The following is a 13,283-nucleotide window of genomic DNA, read 5'->3' as shown; positions in this document are numbered from 1 at the left end:
CAGCATTAGGGTTTTAAACCCTAAACTGAGCTTTTCCATGCAATCAGCATTAGGGTTTTAAACCCTAAACGGAATTTTTCCTTTAGTCAGCATTAGGGTTTTAAACCCTAAACTCAACTTTTTCCTTCAGCCAGTATTAGGGTTTTAAACCCTAAACTGAGCTTTTCCATGCAATCAGCATTAGGGTTTTAAACCCTAAACTGAATTTTTTCCTTTAGTCAGCATTAGGGTTTTAAACCCTAAGCTGAACTTTTTTCCACTAAGCCAGCATTAGGGTTTTAAACCCTAAACTGAGCTTTTCCATGCAATCAGCATTAGGGTTTTAAACCCTAAACTGAACTTTCCAGCCAGTCAGCATTAGGGTTTTAAACCCTAAGCTGAACTTTTCCTTTAATCAGCATTAGGGTTTTAAACCCTAAACTGAATTTTTCCTTTCAGTCAGCATTAGGGTTTTAAACCCTAAACTGAACTTTCCAGCCAGTCAGCATTAGGGTTTTAAACCCTAAACTAAACTTTTTCCTTTCAGCCAGCATTAAGGTTTTAAACCCTAAACTGAACTCTTTTCCATTCAGTCAGTATTAGGGTTTTAAACCCTAAACTGAACTTTTCCTCTAGGTAGCATTAGGGTTTTTAACCCTAAACTGAACTTTTCCTTCAGTTAGCATTAGAGTTTTAAACCCTAAACTGAACTCTTTTCCATTCAGTCAGTATTAGGGTTTTAAACCGTAAACTGAACTTTTCCTCTAGTCAGCATTAGGGTTTTAAACCCTAAACTGAACTTTTCCTTTAGTCAGCATTAGGGTTTTAAACCCTAAACTGAACTTTTTCCCTTTAATCAGCATTAGGGTTTTAAACCCTAAACTGAACTTTTTCCTTTAATCAGCATTAGGGTTTTAAACCCTAAACTGAACTTTTCCATTCAGTCAGCATTAGGGTTTTAAACCCTAAACTGAACTTTTTTCCATTCAGCCAGCATTAGGGTTTTAAACCCTAAACTGAGCTTTTCCATGCAGTCAGCATTAGGGTTTTAAACTTTAAACTGACCTTTTTTCCTTTAATCAGCATTAGGGTTTTAAACCCTAACTGAACTTTTTTCCATTCAGCCAGCATTAGGGTTTTAAACCCTAAACTGAGCTTTTCCATGCAATCAGCATTAGGGTTTTAAACCCTAAACTGAATTTTTCCTTTAGTCAGCATTAGGGTTTTAAACCCTAAACTGAACTTTTTTCCATTCAGCCAGCATTAGGGTTTTAAACCCTAAACTGAGCTTTTCCATGCAATCAACATTAGGGTTTTAAACCCTAAACTGAATTTTTCCATGCAATCAGCATTGGGGTTTTAAACCTTAAACTGAACTTTTCCATTCAGCCAGCATTAGGGTTTTAAACCCTAAACTGAGCTTTTCCATTTAGTCAGCATTAGGGTTTTAAACCCTAAACTGAACTTTTTCCATTCAGCCAGCATTAGGGTTTTAAACCCAAAACTGAGCTTTTCCATGCAATCAGCATTACGGTTTTAAACCATAAACTAAACTTTTCCATTCAGTCAGCATTAGGGTTTTAAACCCTAAACTGAGCTTTTCCATTTAGTCAGCATTAGGGTTTTAAACCCTAAACTGAACTTTTTCCATTCAGCCAGCATTAGGGTTTTAAACCCTAAACTGAGCTTTTCCATTCAGTCAGCATTAGGGTTTTAAACCCTAAACTGAACTTTTTCCTTCAGCCAGCATTAGGGTTTTAAACCCTAAACTGAGCTTTTCCATGCAATTAGCATTAGGGTTTTAAACCCTAAACTGAATTTTTCCTTTAGTCAGCATTAGGGTTTTAAACCCTAAACTCAACTTTTTCCTTCAGCCAGCATTAGGGTTTTAAACCCTAAACTGAGCTTTTCCATGCAATCAGCATTAGGGTTTTAAACCCTAAACTGAATTTTTTCCTTTAGTCAGCATTAGGGTTTTAAACCCTAAGCTGAACTTTTTTCCACTAAGCCAGCATTAGGGTTTTAAACACTAAACTGAGCTTTTCCATGCAATCAGCATTAGGGTTTTAAACCCTAAACTGAGCTTTTCCATGCAATCAGCATTAGGGTTTTAAACCCTAAACTGAATTTTTCCTTTAGTCAGCATTAGGGTTTTAAACCCTAAACTGAATTTTTCCTTTAGTCAGCATTAGGGTTTTAAACCCTAAACTGAACTCTTTCATTCAGCCAGCATTAGGGTTTTAAACCCTAAACTGAGCTTTTCCATGCAATCAGCGTTAGGGTTTTAAACCTTAAACTGAACTTTTCCTTTCAGTCAGCATTAGGGTTTTAAACCCTAAACTGCACTTTTTCCATTTAGTCAGCATTAGGGTTTTAAACCCTAAACTGAACTTTTCCTCTAGTCAGCATTAGGGTTTTAAACCCTAAACTGAACTTTTCCTTTAGTCAGCATTAGGGTTTTAAACCCTAAACTGAACTTTTTCCCTTTAATCAGCATTAGGGTTTTAAACCCTAAACTGAACTTTTTCCTTTAATCAGCATTAGGGTTTTAAACCCTAAACTGAACTTTTCCATTCAGTCAGCATTAGGGTGTTAAACCCTAAACTGAATTTTTCCTTTCAGTCAGCATTAGGGTTTTAAACCCTAAACTGAACTTTCCAGCCAGTCAGCATTAGGGTTTTAAACCCTAAGCTGAACTTTTCCTTTAATCAGCATTAGGGTTTTAAACCCTAAACTGAATTTTTCCTTTCAGTCAGCATTAGGGTTTTAAACCCTAAACTCAACTTTTTCCTTCAGCCAGTATTAGGGTTTTAAACCCTAAACTGAGCTTTTCCATGCAATCAGCATTAGGGTTTTAAACCCTAAACTGAATTTTTTCCTTTAGTCAGCATTAGGGTTTTAAACCCTAAGCTGAACTTTTCCATTCAGTCAGCATTAGGGTTTTAAACCCTAAACTGAACTTTTTTCCATTCAGCCAGCATTAGGGTTTTAAACCCTAAACTGAGCTTTTCCATGCAGTCAGCATTAGGGTTTTAAACCCTAAACTGACCTTTTTCCTTTAATCAGCATTAGGGTTTTAAACCCTAACTGAACTTTTTTCCATTCAGCCAGCATTAGGGTTTTAAACCCTAAACTGAGCTTTTCCATTTAGTCAGCATTAGGGTTTTAAACCCTAAACTGAACTTTTTCCATTCAGCCAACATTAGGGTTTTAAACTCTAAACTGAGCTTTTCCATTCAGTCAGCATTAGGGTTTTAAACCCTAAACTGAACTTTTTCCTTCAGCCAGCATTAGGGTTTTAAACCCTAAACTGAGCTTTTCCATGCAATTAGCATTAGGGTTTTAAACCCTAAACGGAATTTTTCCTTTAGTCAGCATTAGGGTTTTAAACCCTAAACTCAACTTTTTCCTTCAGCCAGTATTAGGGTTTTAAACCCTAAACTGAGCTTTTCCATGCAATCAGCATTAGGGTTTTAAACCCTAAACTGAATTTTTTCCTTTAGTCAGCATTAGGGTTTTAAACCCTAAGCTGAACTTTTTTCCACTAAGCCAGCATTAGGGTTTTAAACCCTAAACTGAGCTTTTCCATGCAATCAGCATTAGGGTTTTAAACCCTAAACTGAGCTTTTCCATGCAATCAGCATTAGGGTTTTAAACCCTAAACTGAATTTTCCATGCAATCAGCATTGGGGTTTTAAACCTTAAACTGAACTTTTCCATTCAGCCAGCATTAGGGTTTTAAACCCTAAACTGAGCTTTTCCATTTAGTCAGCATTAGGGTTTTAAACCCTAAACTGAACTTTTTCCATTCAGCCAGCATTAGGGTTTTAAACCCAAAACTGAGCTTTTCCATGCAATCAGCATTACGGTTTTAAACCATAAACTAAACTTTTCCATTCAGTCAGCATTAGGGTTTTAAACCCTAAACTGAGCTTTTCCATTTAGTCAGCATTAGGGTTTTAAACCCTAAACTGAACTTTTTCCAATCAGCCAGCATTAGGGTTTTAAACCCTAAACTGAACTCGTTCCCTTTAGTCAGCATTAGGGTTTTAAACCCTAAACTGAACTTTTTCCTTTCAGTCAGCATTAGGGTTTTAAACCCTAAACTGAACTTTTCCCTTTAGTCAGCATTAGGGTTTTAAACCCTAAACTGAACTTTTTCCATTCAGTCAGCATTAGGGTTTTAAACCATAAGCTGAACTTTTTCCATTTAGTCAGCATTAGGGTTTTAAACCCTAAACTAAACTTTTTCATTCAGTGAGCATTAGAGTTTTAAACCCTAAACTGAACTTTTTCATTCAGTCAGCATTAGGGTGTTAAACCGTAAACTGAATTTTTCCTTTCAGTCAGCATTAGGGTTTTAAACCCTAAACTGAACTTTCCAGCCAGTCAGCATTAGGGTTTTAAACCCTAAGCTGAACTTTTCCTTTAATCAGCATTAGGGTTTTAAACCCTAAACTGAATTTTTCCTTTCAGTCAGCATTAGGGTTTTAAACCCTAAACTGAACTTTCCAGCCAGTCAGCATTAGGGTTTTAAACCCTAAACTAAACTTTTTCCTTTCAGCCAGCATTAAGGTTTTAAACCCTAAACTGAACTCTTTTCCATTCAGTCAGTATTAGGGTTTTAAACCCTAAACTGAACTTTTCCTCTAGGTAGCATTAGGGTTTTTAACCCTAAACTGAACTTTTCCTTCAGTTAGCATTAGAGTTTTAAACCCTAAACTGAACTCTTTTCCATTCAGTCAGTATTAGGGTTTTAAACCGTAAACTGAACTTTTCCTCTAGTCAGCATTAGGGTTTTAAACCCTAAACTGAACTTTTCCTTTAGTCAGCATTAGGGTTTTAAACCCTAAACTGAACTTTTTCCTTTAATCAGCATTAGGGTTTTAAACCCTAAACTGAACTTTTTCCTTTAATCAGCATTAGGGTTTTAAACCCTAAACTGAACTTTTCCATTCAGTCAGCATTAGGGTTTTAAACCCTAAACTGAACTTTTTTCCATTCAGCCAGCATTAGGGTTTTAAACCCTAAACTGAGCTTTTCCATGCAGTCAGCATTAGGGTTTTAAACTTTAAACTGACCTTTTTTCCTTTAATCAGCATTAGGGTTTTAAACCCTAACTGAACTTTTTTCCATTCAGCCAGCATTAGGGTTTTAAACCCTAAACTGAGCTTTTCCATGCAATCAGCATTAGGGTTTTAAACCCTAAACTGAATTTTTCCTTTAGTCAGCATTAGGGTTTTAAACCCTAAACTGAACTTTTTTCCATTCAGCCAGCATTAGGGTTTTAAACCCTAAACTGAGCTTTTCCATGCAATCAACATTAGGGTTTTAAACCCTAAACTGAATTTTTCCATGCAATCAGCATTGGGGTTTTAAACCTTAAACTGAACTTTTCCATTCAGCCAGCATTAGGGTTTTAAACCCTAAACTGAGCTTTTCCATTTAGTCAGCATTAGGGTTTTAAACCCTAAACTGAACTTTTTCCATTCAGCCAAGCATTAGGGTTTTAAACCCAAAACTGAGCTTTTCCATGCAATCAGCATTACGGTTTTAAACCATAAACTAAACTTTTCCATTCAGTCAGCATTAGGGTTTTAAACCCTAAACTGAGCTTTTCCATTTAGTCAGCATTAGGGTTTTAAACCCTAAACTGAACTTTTTCCATTCAGCCAGCATTAGGGTTTTAAACCCTAAACTGAACTTTCCAGCCAGTCAGCATTAGGGTTTTAAACCCTAAGCTGAACTTTTCCTTTAATCAGCATTAGGGTTTTAAACCCTAAACTGAATTTTTCCTTTCAGTCAGCATTAGGGTTTTAAACCCTAAACTGAACTTTCCAGCCAGTCAGCATTAGGGTTTTAAACCCTAAACTAAACTTTTTCCTTTCAGCCAGCATTAAGGTTTTAAACCCTAAACTGAACTCTTTTCCATTCAGTCAGTATTAGGGTTTTAAACCCTAAACTGAACTTTTCCTCTAGGTAGCATTAGGGTTTTTAACCCTAAACTGAACTTTTCCTTCAGTTAGCATTAGAGTTTTAAACCCTAAACTGAACTCTTTTCCATTCAGTCAGTATTAGGGTTTTAAACCGTAAACTGAACTTTTCCTCTAGTCAGCATTAGGGTTTTAAACCCTAAACTGAACTTTTCCTTTAGTCAGCATTAGGGTTTTAAACCCTAAACTGAACTTTTTCCTTTAATCAGCATTAGGGTTTTAAACCCTAAACTGAACTTTTTCCTTTAATCAGCATTAGGGTTTTAAACCCTAAACTGAACTTTTCCATTCAGTCAGCATTAGGGTTTTAAACCCTAAACTGAACTTTTTTCCATTCAGCCAGCATTAGGGTTTTAAACCCTAAACTGAGCTTTTCCATGCAGTCAGCATTAGGGTTTTAAACTTTAAACTGACCTTTTTTCCTTTAATCAGCATTAGGGTTTTAAACCCTAACTGAACTTTTTTCCATTCAGCCAGCATTAGGGTTTTAAACCCTAAACTGAGCTTTTCCATGCAATCAGCATTAGGGTTTTAAACCCTAAACTGAATTTTTCCTTTAGTCAGCATTAGGGTTTTAAACCCTAAACTGAACTTTTTTCCATTCAGCCAGCATTAGGGTTTTAAACCCTAAACTGAGCTTTTCCATGCAATCAACATTAGGGTTTTAAACCCTAAACTGAATTTTTCCATGCAATCAGCATTGGGGTTTTAAACCTTAAACTGAACTTTTCCATTCAGCCAGCATTAGGGTTTTAAACCCTAAACTGAGCTTTTCCATTTAGTCAGCATTAGGGTTTTAAACCCTAAACTGAACTTTTTCCATTCAGCCAAGCATTAGGGTTTTAAACCCAAAACTGAGCTTTTCCATGCAATCAGCATTACGGTTTTAAACCATAAACTAAACTTTTCCATTCAGTCAGCATTAGGGTTTTAAACCCTAAACTGAGCTTTTCCATTTAGTCAGCATTAGGGTTTTAAACCCTAAACTGAACTTTTTCCATTCAGCCAGCATTAGGGTTTTAAACCCTAAACTGAGCTTTTCCATTCAGTCAGCATTAGGGTTTTAAACCCTAAACTGAACTTTTTCCTTCAGCCAGCATTAGGGTTTTAAACCCTAAACTGAGCTTTTCCATGCAATTAGCATTAGGGTTTTAAACCCTAAACTGAATTTTTCCTTTAGTCAGCATTAGGGTTTTAAACCCTAAACTCAACTTTTTCCTTCAGCCAGCATTAGGGTTTTAAACCCTAAACTGAGCTTTTCCATGCAATCAGCATTAGGGTTTTAAACCCTAAACTGAATTTTTTCCTTTAGTCAGCATTAGGGTTTTAAACCCTAAGCTGAACTTTTTTCCACTAAGCCAGCATTAGGGTTTTAAACACTAAACTGAGCTTTTCCATGCAATCAGCATTAGGGTTTTAAACCCTAAACTGAGCTTTTCCATGCAATCAGCATTAGGGTTTTAAACCCTAAACTGAATTTTTCCTTTAGTCAGCATTAGGGTTTTAAACCCTAAACTGAACTCTTTCATTCAGCCAGCATTAGGGTTTTAAACCCTAAACTGAGCTTTTCCATGCAATCAGCGTTAGGGTTTTAAACCTTAAACTGAACTTTTCCTTTCAGTCAGCATTAGGGTTTTAAACCCTAAACTGAACTTTTCCTTTAGTCAGCATTAGGGTTTTAAACCCTAAACTGAACTTTTTCCCTTTAATCAGCATTAGGGTTTTAAACCCTAAACTGAACTTTTTCCTTTAATCAGCATTAGGGTTTTAAACCCTAAACTGAACTTTTTCATTCAGTCAGCATTAGGGTGTTAAACCCTAAACTGAATTTTTCCTTTCAGTCAGCATTAGGGTTTTAAACCCTAAACTGAACTTTCCAGCCAGTCAGCATTAGGGTTTTAAACCCTAAGCTGAACTTTTCCTTTAATCAGCATTAGGGTTTTAAACCCTAAACTGAATTTTTCCTTTCAGTCAGCATTAGGGTTTTAAACCCTAAACTGAACTTTCCAGCCAGTCAGCATTAGGGTTTTAAACCCTAAACTGAACTTTTTCCTTTCAGCCAGCATTAGGGTTTTAAACCCTAAACTGAACTCTTTTCCATTCAGTCAGTATTAGGGTTTTAAACCCTAAACTGAACTTTTCCTCTAGTCAGCATTAGGGTTTTAAACCCTAAACTGAACTCGTTCCCTTTAGTCAGCATTAGGGTTTTAAACCCTAAACTGAACTTTTTCCTTCCAGTCAGCATTAGGGTTTTAAACCCTAAACTGAACTTTTCCCTTTAGTCAGCATTAGGGTTTTAAACCCTAGACTGAACTTTTTCCATTCAGTCAGCATTAGGGTTTTAGACCATAAGCTGAACTTTTTCCATTTAGTCAGCATTAGGGTTTTAAACCCTAAACTAAACTTTTCCATTCAGTCAGCATTAGGGTTTTAAACCCTAAACTGAACTTTTTCATTCAGTCAGCATTAGGGTGTTAAACCGTAAACTGAATTTTTCCTTTCAGTCAGCATTAGGGTTTTAAACCCTAAACTGAACTTTCCAGCCAGTCAGCATTAGGGTTTTAAACCCTAAGCTGAACTTTTCCTTTAATCAGCATTAGGGTTTTAAACCCTAAACTGAATTTTTCCTTTCAGTCAGCATTAGGGTTTTAAACCCTAAACTAAACTTTTTCCTTTCAGCCAGCATTAAGGTTTTAAACCCTAAACTGAACTCTTTTCCATTCAGTCAGTATTAGGGTTTTAAACCCTAAACTGAACTTTTCCTCTAGGTAGCATTAGGGTTTTAAACCCTAAACTGAACTTTTCCTTCAGTTAGAATTAGAGTTTTAAACCCTAAACTGAACTCTTTTCCATTCAGTCAGTATTAGGGTTTTAAACCCTAAACTGAACTTTTCCTCTAGTCAGCATTAGGGTTTTAAACCCTAAACTGAACTTTTCCTTTAGTCAGCATTAGGGTTTTAAACCCTAAACTGAACTTTTTCCCTTTGATCAGCATTAGGGTTTTAAACCCTAAACTGAACTTTTTCCTTTAATCAGCATTAGGGTTTTAAACCCTAAACTGAACTTTTCCATTCAGTCAGCATTAGGGTTTTAAACCCTAAACTGAACTTTTTTCCATTCAGCCAGCATTAGGGTTTTAAACCCTAAACTGAGCTTTTCCATGCAGTCAGCATTAGGGTTTTAAACCCTAAACTGACCTTTTTCCTTTAATCAGCATTAGGGTTTTAAACCCTAAACTGAACTTTTTTCCATTCAGCCAGCATTAGGGTTTTAAACCCTAAACTGAGCTTTTCCATGCAATCAGCATTAGGGTTTTAAACCCTAAACTGAATTTTTCCTTTAGTCAGCATTAGGGTTTTAAACCCTAAACTGAACTTTTTTCCATTCAGCCAGCATTAGGGTTTTAAACCCTAAACTGAGCTTTTCCATGCAATCAACATTAGGGTTTTAAACCCTAAACTGAATTTTTCCATGCAATCAGCATTGGGGTTTTAAACCTTAAACTGAACTTTTCCATTCAGCCAGCATTAGGGTTTTAAACCCTAAACTGAGCTTTTCTATTTAGTCAGCATTAGGGTTTTAAACCCTAAACTGAACTTTTTCCATTCAGCCAGCATTAGGGTTTTAAACCCAAAACTGAGCTTTTCCATGCAATCAGCATTACGGTTTTAAACCATAAACTAAACTTTTCCATTCAGCCAGCATTAGGGTTTTAAACCCTAAACTGAGCTTTTCCATTTAGTCAGCATTAGGGTTTTAAACCCTAAACTGAACTTTTTCCATTCAGCCACCATTAGGGTTTTAAACCCAAAACTGAGCTTTTCCATTCAGTCAGCATTAGGGTTTTAAACCCTAAACTGAACTTTTTCCTTCAGCCAGCATTAGGGTTTTAAACCCTAAACTGAGCTTTTCCATGCAATTAGCATTAGGGTTTTAAACCCTAAACTGAATTTTTCCTTTAGTCAGCATTAGGGTTTTAAACCCTAAACTGAACTTTTTCCTTCAGCCAGCATTAGGGTTTTAAACCCTAAACTGAGCTTTTTCATGCAATCAGCATTAGGGTTTTAAACCCTAAACTGAATTTTTTCCTTCAGTCAGCATTAGGGTTTTAAACCCTAAGCTGAACTCTTTTCCATTCAGCCAGCATTAGAGTTTTAAACCCTAAACTGAGCTTTTCCATGCAATCAGCATTAGGGTTTTAAACCCTAAGCTGAGCTTTTCCATGCAATCAGCATTAGGGTTTTAAACCCTAAACTGAATTTTTCCTTTAGTCAGCATTAGGGTTTTAAACCCTAAACTGAACTCTTTCATTCAGTTAGCATTAGGGTTTTAAACCCTAAACTGAGCTTTTCCATGCAATCATCATTAGGGTTTTAAACCCTAAACTGAATTTTTCCTTTAGTCAGCATTAGGGTTTTAAACCCTAAACTGAATTTTTCCTTTAGTCAGCATTAGGGTTTTAAACCCTAAAGTGAACTCTTTCATTCAGTCAGCATTAGGGTTTTAAACCCTAAACTGCACTTTTTCCATTTAGTCAGTATTAGGGTTTTAAACCCTAAACTGAACTTTTCCTCTAGTCAGCATTAGGGTTTTAAACCCTAAACTGAACTTTTCCTTTAGTCAGCATTAGGGTTTTAAACCCTAAACTGAACTTTTTCCCTTTAATCAGCATTAGGGTTTTAAACCCTAAACTGAACTTTTTCCTTTAATCAGCATTAGGGTTTTAAACCCTAAACTGAACTTTTCCATTCAGTTAGCATTAGGGTTTTAAACCCTAAACTGAACTTTTTTCATTCAGCCAGCATTAGGGTTTTAAACCCTAAACTGAGCTTTTCCATGCAGTCAGCATTAGGGTTTTAAACCCTAAACTGACCTTTTTCCTTTAGTCAGCATTAGGGTTTTAAACCCTAAACTGAACTTTTTCCCTTTAATCAGCATTAGGGTTTTAAACCCTAAACTGAATTTTTTCCTTTAATCAGCATTAGGGTTTTAAACCCTAAACTGAACTTTTCCATTCAGTCAGCATTAGGGTTTTAAACCCTAAATTGAACTTTTTTCCATTCAGCCAGCATTAGGGTTTTAAACCCTAAACTGAGCTTTTCCATGCAGTCAGCATTAGGGTTTTAAACCCTAAACTGACCTTTTTCCTTTAATCAGCATTAGGGTTTTAAACCCTAAACTGAACTTTTTTCCATTCAGCCAGCATTAGGGTTTTAAACCCTAAACTGAGCTTTTCCATTTAGTCAGCATTAGGGTTTTAAACCCTAAACTGAACTTTTTCCATTCAGCCAACATTAGGGTTTTAAACTCTAAACTGAGCTTTTCCATTCAGTCAGCATTAGGGTTTTAAACCCTAAACTGAACTTTTTCCTTCAGCCAGCATTAGGGTTTTAAACCCTAAACTGAGCTTTTCCATGCAATCAGCATTTAGGGTTTTAAACCCTAAACTGAACTCGTTCCCTTTAGTCAGCATTAGGGTTTTAAACCCTAAACTGAACTTTTTCCTTTCAGTCAGCATTAGGGTTTTAAACCCTAAACTGAACTTTTCCCTTTAGTCAGCATTAGGGTTTTAAACCCTAAACTGAACTTTTTCCATTCAGTCAGCATTAGGGTTTTAAACCATAAGCTGAACTTTTTCCATTTAGTCAGCATTAGGGTTTTAAACCCTAAACTAAACTTTTCCATTCAGTCAGCATTAGGGTTTTAAACCCTAAACTGAACTTTTTCATTCAGTCAGCATTAGGGTGTTAAACCGTAAACTGAATTTTTCCTTTCAGTCAGCATTAGGGTTTTAAACCCTAAACTGAACTTTCCAGCCAGTCAGCATTAGGGTTTTAAACCCTAAGCTGAACTTTTCCTTTAATCAGCATTAGGGTTTTAAACCCTAAACTGAATTTTTCCTTTCAGTCAGCATTAGGGTTTTAAACCCTAAACTAAACTTTTTCCTTTCAGCCAGCATTAAGGTTTTAAACCCTAAACTGAACTCTTTTCCATTCAGTCAGTATTAGGGTTTTAAACCCTAAACTGAACTTTTCCTCTAGGTAGCATTAGGGTTTTAAACCCTAAACTGAACTTTTCCTTCAGTTAGAATTAGAGTTTTAAACCCTAAACTGAACTCTTTTCCATTCAGTCAGTATTAGGGTTTTAAACCCTAAACTGAACTTTTCCTCTAGTCAGCATTAGGGTTTTAAACCCTAAACTGAACTTTTCCTTTAGTCAGCATTAGGGTTTTAAACCCTAAACTGAACTTTTTCCCTTTGATCAGCATTAGGGTTTTAAACCCTAAACTGAACTTTTTCCTTTAATCAGCATTAGGGTTTTAAACCCTAAACTGAACTTTTCCATTCAGTCAGCATTAGGGTTTTAAACCCTAAACTGAACTTTTTTCCATTCAGCCAGCATTAGGGTTTTAAACCCTAAACTGAGCTTTTCCATGCAGTCAGCATTAGGGTTTTAAACCCTAAACTGACCTTTTTCCTTTAATCAGCATTAGGGTTTTAAACCCTAACTGAACTTTTTTCCATTCAGCCAGCATTAGGGTTTTAAACCCTAAACTGAGCTTTTCCATGCAATCAGCATTAGGGTTTTAAACCCTAAACTGAATTTTTCCTTTAGTCAGCATTAGGGTTTTAAACCCTAAACTGAACTTTTTTCCATTCAGCCAGCATTAGGGTTTTAAACCCTAAACTGAGCTTTTCCATGCAATCAACATTAGGGTTTTAAACCCTAAACTGAATTTTTCCATGCAATCAACATTAGGGTTTTAAACCTTAAACTGAACTTTTCCATTCAGCCAACATTAGGGTTTTAAACCCTAAACTGAGCTTTTCTATTTAGTCAGCATTAGGGTTTTAAACCCTAAACTGAACTTTTTCCATTCAGCCAGCATTAGGGTTTTAAACCCAAAACTGAGCTTTTCCATGCAATCAGCATTACAGTTTTAAACCTTAAACTGAACTTTTCCATTCAGCCAACATTAGGGTTTTAAACCCTAAACTGAGCTTTTCCATTTAGTCAGCATTAGGGTTTTAAACCCTAAACTGAACTTTTTCCATTCAGCCACCATTAGGGTTTTAAACCCAAAACTGAGCTTTTCCATTCAGTCAGCATTAGGGTTTTAAACCCTAAACTGAACTTTTTCCTTCAGCCAGCATTAGGGTTTTAAACCCTAAACTGAGCTTTTCCATGCAATTAAGCATTAGGGTTTTAAACCCTAAACTGAATTTTTCCTTTAGTCAGCATTAGGGTTTTAAACCCTAAACTGAACTTTTTCCTTCAGCCAGCATTAGGGTTTTAAACCCTAAACTGAGC

This window comes from Nicotiana sylvestris, chromosome 5 (genome assembly GCF_000393655.2).
Source record: "Nicotiana sylvestris chromosome 5, ASM39365v2, whole genome shotgun sequence".
NCBI classification, from domain to species: domain Eukaryota; kingdom Viridiplantae; phylum Streptophyta; class Magnoliopsida; order Solanales; family Solanaceae; genus Nicotiana; species Nicotiana sylvestris.
The sequence above is the reverse complement of the archived record's forward strand: the minus strand, read 5'-3'. Positions refer to the sequence as shown.